The sequence below is a fragment of the Callorhinus ursinus genome, unplaced genomic scaffold (assembly GCF_003265705.2).
Source record: "Callorhinus ursinus isolate GAN/ISIS: 27379988/994484 unplaced genomic scaffold, GSC_fseal_2.0 scaffold3, whole genome shotgun sequence".
NCBI lineage: Eukaryota > Metazoa > Chordata > Mammalia > Carnivora > Otariidae > Callorhinus > Callorhinus ursinus.
Genome location: NW_027397065.1, coordinates 69,784,267 through 69,791,332, shown reverse-complemented (window position 1 = coordinate 69,791,332; position 7,066 = coordinate 69,784,267).

Below are 7,066 nucleotides of genomic sequence, written 5' to 3'. Positions count from 1 at the left end.
GGCTTCCCCGCTCTGATCCCTGGGAGCTCTGGCGCACTCAGGCACCCCCGGTCTCTCTGTGACCCCAAAGGTCCTGAGACCACACTGTCCCGGGAGGATTCCACCCCCCGCTTAGCCACTGCAGCGACGTCCCTCCACGGAGCCAACTTCTAAAAGGTCCGATTTTGTGCTCCGCGGCTCTAGCACTTGCCAGAAGCGGCCGGCGGAGGCCCCTCCCCCGCCGTCTATCCTCCCGAATATCGCCTCGGATTCACTTCTCCGCACGTCCTACCTTCCAGAAAGTGGTCACTTTTCTGTTCAGAGAGTTGTTGCTACTCTCTTCTTCGGTCTCCTGTTGAGTTCGTAGGTGTTCAGAATGGTTTGATCCCTATTCAGCTGAATTCCTGAGACCAGACGAAATCTAGGTCTCCTACTCCTCCGCCATCTTGCTCCGCCTAAATGTGTATATAATTATACAAAACAATATTATGTCAATAGAATATATAGTTAACATAGTATATGAAAAAAGAAAACCCAAGCAAAATAGAAAGGTAGATTGAAAGAGGTGGGTAAAAAAATTACAAAAGAGCAATCAAGAAAGGAAGTGTCAAGGACAAGCCACTGAGACCATTTAGGAAAAAATTATTTGAATTACATTAAAATTTTCTAGAGACCAGAAAATTTTGTGTATTTGTATTAATGTAAAGACTTCTTTGGTGTGTATGTAACTGTGTATGTGTTTTTGCATTCACCATTAATAGACATTCAAATATGCCAGAAATAGTGCAGAAAAAGAACAATTCATGCCAATTATACCAATAATTAGTAAGTCAAATTCCTAAATATTATTTTACCAAATATTGTTTGGTAATATATTAAAATAATAGCACTACTGGACAAAGAGATATTCATTAAGGGGTATGGATTATTCAATACTTGTGATACCAGAAACTATTATGTTCTTTAATACTTTAACCAAAAGAGTGACAAAAAAGTAGTATTAGTCACTCCTAACAGATTAGTCTCCTTTAAATCACTGATGGGAGTTCTTAACTACAGGATGTGTGTAGGGGCCTTTTGAAGGCACTGAAGACACAAATGGGAGTGTAAATAGACCATTTTTCAGGAGATTCATAAAAAGAGATGTCAGAATATGGCGGAAAAAAAGCTCTGGAGAAAAGGGCATTATTTTCTTCCTATGGTGAATCCAAATGTAAATACTAGGTTTAGAAACAAGGATTAGTAAAGACAGAAGACAGAAGTAAAGTGAGGCTATTAATGGCACCTTATCCCCACCACACACACACACACACACAAACACACACACACACACACACTTTTTCCTCTTAATTTAGTCAAAAGACGTACGTGACACCCAAGGCAGATTGTACCCTTAGGAAAATCAAGTAAATCACAGTCAGGTTGGAAGATAATATTCTTCATTTGAGTTTGAATCTTGTAAACCATACCACTCTGCTATAATGTATCTGTATTTTTAATATAATTAGTAATTAAATGACAGTTTATTCAATTATTGATGTCATTATTTCAGTTCTTGTGTTGGTTTCAGCTCTACCTAGCTTTAGAGTCTAAAACCAGGAAGTTAAGAATTGATTCATATGTAAGCAGGAAAGAGCTCTAGCATTTAGTGCTTTACATATTTTATATCAAAACTAACTTTTTTATTAAGAGTACACTTTTATCAGAGACCAGAAAGATGATGGAGTAAGAAGACTCTAAGCTCACCGTGCCCCATGGATATACCTAGATAATAATCACATCAGTGCAACTAATCCAGAAAATGACCCAAAGACTGGTAGAACAGACTCTACAATTCATCTTAGAGAGGATGCCACAGAGAAAAGGGGTGGAGGGGCAAAGAACCAAACTCCAGTGGGAACTAACCACAAATGGGAGGGATACCACAAACATGGGGAATGGAGAGGAACAGACTCCACACCAGGAATCCCAGACACGGGGGACCTGCCCTGGGAAAATGAGTCCCTACATATTTGGCTTTGAAATCCAGTGGGACTTAACTTCAAGAGTTTGTACAACCAGGGCACTTAACTTGGGGTACTTTACAAACTAGGGCTTAGCTCTGAGAGATATGATAAGAAATTGAGTCCCCACCTTTACAGAGATAGCATAACATACAACCCCACAGAGATACGGTGTAGATGCAGAAGTTTGAAAAGCCATCTGGATCTGGGTTATATAGGAAGGAGATTTATTCACTAATCTCAGGACATGTGCTGAAGGGGCAGGGATTGACAGAGACTTCTCCAAAACAAAATAGCTGGTAGGGGCCATTTTCCCCCCAACCCTATATATCCCCAGCCTGGGTAGCCAGACACCTGCAGGAACCAGCAGGAACACTCTTCAACTAGCTTGCTAACACTGAGTGCCCGGCCTCCACATTCTCTGGGGGATTTGCCCCATCCAATCCACACCACTTGGCAATAGTCTCTCCAAAATGGCTCTGACATGTTTCATTCTACAAGCAGCCACATCAGTGCCACTCAAAAGTGACTACTGCCCTGGGGAAAGAGAAAGATAACCACACACACAAGTTTGATTGCAGCCCCAGCAGTCACCTAATGGCAGACATCTAATCTGACCACTGGCTCTACCCATCAACAAAAAACCCACAGGGGGAAGCAGAAGGAGAGAACCCTATAGTTTGGAATCACTGCAACCCCAACAGACTAGGGGCAGATAATTGGTTTGACCGCAGGACCTGCCCATCAACAAAAGCCTCTCAGAGACAACACAGGAAGAGCATCCTTCAGTTTGGTGTTACTGCAGCCCTAGTAAACAGGATGAGGGCAAGCATCTGGTCTGACCCAACTATAAGCCCAGGACAGCCACAGACTGACCCTTTACAACACAGGGACAAAATTCTGCCCACAACAACAAAGTAGGCCATGCCAGCTGACTGGACTGAAAATAAACGTGGCTCAGCCACATGCAGTGGTAGGGCACATGCAACACAAGTAAAAGTTCTGGTTCTGATGAAGGCCATTATACTACAGGGACACTATTTTCAAGAGCAGGAGATGTAGGGCGCCTGGGTGGCTCAGATGGTTAAGTGTCTGCCTTCGGCTCAGGTCATGATCACAGGGTCCTGGGATCGAGACCCGCATCGGGCTCCCTGCTCCTTGGGAGCCTGCTTCTCCCTCTGCTTCTCTCTCTCTCTCTCTCTCTCTCTCTCTCTGTCATGAATAAATAAATAAAATCTTAAAAAAAAAGAGTTAAAAAAAAAAGAGCAGGAGGTGTAGACAACAAACACAAAGAGTAAGACAAAATGAGGAGACAGAGCATATGTCCCAAGTGAAAAAAAATAGAACAAAATCACAGCAAAAGAGGTAAATGAAACAGACAAGTGAGATGACTGATAGAGAATTCAAAGTATTGGTCAAAAAGATTACTGGACTTGAGAAAAGAGTGGAGGATCTCAGTGAGACCTTCGACAGAGAGATAGAAAATATGAAAAAGAATAATTCAGAGATGAAGAAGTCAATAGCTGGAATTACAAATTCACTTGAAGGAATTAATAATAGATTAGAGGAAGCAAAAGAATGGATCACTGATCTGGAAGACAAAGTAATGGAAAGCAAACAGGCTGAACAGCAAAAAGAAAAAAAATAATTAAAAAGATGAGAATAGGTACTAGAAAAGACTTGACACACTTTCTTCCAAATTTTAAGAGGTGATTTTCAAGAGCTTTATTTGGGTATGTTGTCAGACCAGGACTTTCAGAATTGATGGAAAAATCTTGTGGGAAAACTTATTTTGATAAATTATTAGACATGCAGAAAAATGATCACACTGACTGGATCTATCCACAACATGGAAAATAAAGTGGATTTTCAGGGGAAAAAAATGAGAATAGGTTAAGGGAACTCAGTGCATCATCGGGTGTAATAACATTCACACACATTATAGTGATCCCAGAAGAAGAGAGAGAGAGAGGAAAGAAGATTTATTTGAAGAAATAATAGCTGAACACTTCCCTAATTTGGGGAACAAAATCCAAATCCAGGAGGTACAGAGAGTCCACAACAAAATCAACCCAAGGAAGTCCAATCAAGACACATAATAATTAAGATGGCAAAAATTAGTGATAAAGAGAGAATATTAAAAGCAGCGAGAGTAAAGAAAATAGTTATATACAACAGAAACCCCATAAGGCTACCAGCTGATTTATCAGCAGAAATTTTGCAGGCCAGAAGAGAGTAACATGATGTATTCAAAGTGCCGACAGGAAGAAACCTGTAACCAAGAATATTCTATCCTGCAAGGGTATCATTCACAATATAAAGAGATTCAGAGTTTCTTAGAAAAACAAAATTTAAAGGAGTGCATCACCACTGAACCAGGCTTATAAGAAATATTAAAGAGAATTATTTGAGTGCAAAGAAAAGGCCAGAATCAGAAATAAGAAAATTAGGAAAGAAAAAATTTCACAGGTAAATACAAACATAATAAAAGTAGTAGATTAATCACATATGGGAATGACAAAATAAAATGACATAAAATAAGACATCGTATACATAAAATGTGGGGACAAGGAGTAAAATGTTAGTTCTTTTAGAATGGGTTCAAATTTCAGGGACCATCAACTTAGACTGTAATATGCATAGGATGTTATATATCAACCTAATGGTAACCACAAATCAAAAATCTGTAATAGATATGCAAAAAAATTAAGAGAAAGCAATCAAAGCATATCACAAAACAAAGCCATCAAACCACAATGGGGAAGAGCAAGAGAAGAAAGGAACAGAGAACTATAAACACAACTTTAAAACAGGTAATTAAATGGTGATAAATATTTATTTATCAATAATTACTTTGAATGTAAATGAGCTAAATGCTCCAATCAAAAGACATAGAGTGACTAAATATATTTAAAAAAGCAAGAACAATCTATATGCTGCCTACAAGAGACTCATTTCAGACCTAAAGACATGCAGATTGAAAATGAAGAAATGGGAAAACATTTATCATGCAAACAGAAGCAAAAGGAAAGCTTGGATAGTAATACTGATATCAGACAAAATAGCCCTTAAAACAAATATTGTAACAAGAGATACTACCTAATGAAAAAGGGAACAATCTGACAAGAAGATATAGCAATTGTAAATATTTAGGCAACCAACATGTAAACATCCAATACTTAAAAAACTACTAACAGATATAAAGGAAGAAATTGATAACAATACAGAAATGGTAAGGGATTTCAACACCTTACTAACATCACAGGACAGATCACCCAGACAGAAAGTGAACAAGGAAACAAGGAAACAGTGCCTTTGAATGACACGTTGGACCAGATAGATCTAACAGATATATTCAGAACATCCCTTCAAAGGCGGTAGAATGCATATTCCTTACATTCTCTAGAATAGATCACACGTTAGCCTATAAAACAAGACTCAACAAATTCAACAAAATGAAATTATATCTTTCATCTTTTCCAACAATAGCAATATGAAACCAGAAATTTAAAAAAAACCCAAAACCTGGAAAGAATATAAATACATGGAGGCTAAGTAACATGCTACTACTACACAATGAATGGGCCAACCAAGAAATCAAGCAGGAAATGAAAAAGTACATGGAGACAAATAAAAATGAAAACACATCAGTCTGAAATTCATGGGATGCAGCAAAAGCTGTTCTAAGAGAGAAGATTATAGCAATATTTCAAGAAGAAAGTTAAATCTCAAATAAACAACCTAACTTACAGCTAAAGGAGCTAGAAAAAGAACAAACAAAATCCAAAACCAGTAGAAGAAAGAAAATGGTAAAGATTAGAGCAGAAATAAATGAAATAGAGACTAAAAACTCAATACAACAGGTCAATAAAACTAGGAACTGGTTCTTTGAAAATATCAACAAAATTAATAAACCTTTAGCCAGACATAAAAAAGGTGAGGAGAAGGGAAGGACTCAAATACGTAAAATCAGAAATGAAGGAGAAATAACAACTGGTACCACAGAAATACAGAGAATTATAAGAGAATATGATGAAAAATTATATGCCAACAAATTGGACAAACTGGAAGAAATGGATGAATTCCTAGAAACATATCCAAAACATAAACAATTCCAAAACTGAATCAGGAAGAGATAGAAAATTTGAACAGACCAATTACTAGCATGAAATTGAATTTGTAAACAAAAATTTCCAAGAAATAAAAGTCCAGGACCAAATGGCTTCACAGGTTAATTCTACCAAACATTTAAGGGAGAGTTAATACCTATTCTTCTTAAACTAGTCCAAAAAATAGAAGAGGAATGAAAAATTTCAAATTCATTCTATGAGGCCAGCATTACCTTGATACCCAAACCAGAAACCTGATACCAGACGCTATTAAACAACAAAAACAACAACAAAACTACAGACCAATATCTCTGAAAATCATAGACACAAAAATCTTCAACAAAATATTAGCAAGCTGAATTCAACAATACTTTAAAAAAAATCATTCACCATGATCAAGTGGGATTTATTCCAGGGATGCAAGTGTGGCTCAATATTCGCAAATCAAGAGAAAGAATAAAAACAGTATGAACCTCTCCAGAGAGGCAGAAAAAGCATCTAACAAAGTATGACATCCATTCATGACAAAACTCTCAACAAAGTAGGTTTACAGGGAATACACCTCAACCTTTTTAAAGTCTTTATATGAAAAATCCATGGTGAACACCATATTCAATGGGGAAAAACAGATCTTTTCCCCTAAAATCAGGAACAAGACAAGGATTTTCACTTTCACCAGTTTTATTCAACACAGTACTGGAAGTACAGTAATCACCCATGGAAAAATCCATGGTGAACATCATATTCAATGGGGAAAAACTGAGATCTTTTCCCCTAAAATCAGGAACAAGACAAGGATTTTCATTTTCACCAGTTTTATTCAACACAGTACTGGAAGTAGAGTAATCACCCAAGGTGGGAAATTGGTAACGAAGAAGTAAAATTATCACTATTTGCAGACCACATGATGCTATATATGGAAAACACAAAGACTCCACCAAAAAACTACTAGAACTGATAAATGAATTCAGTAAA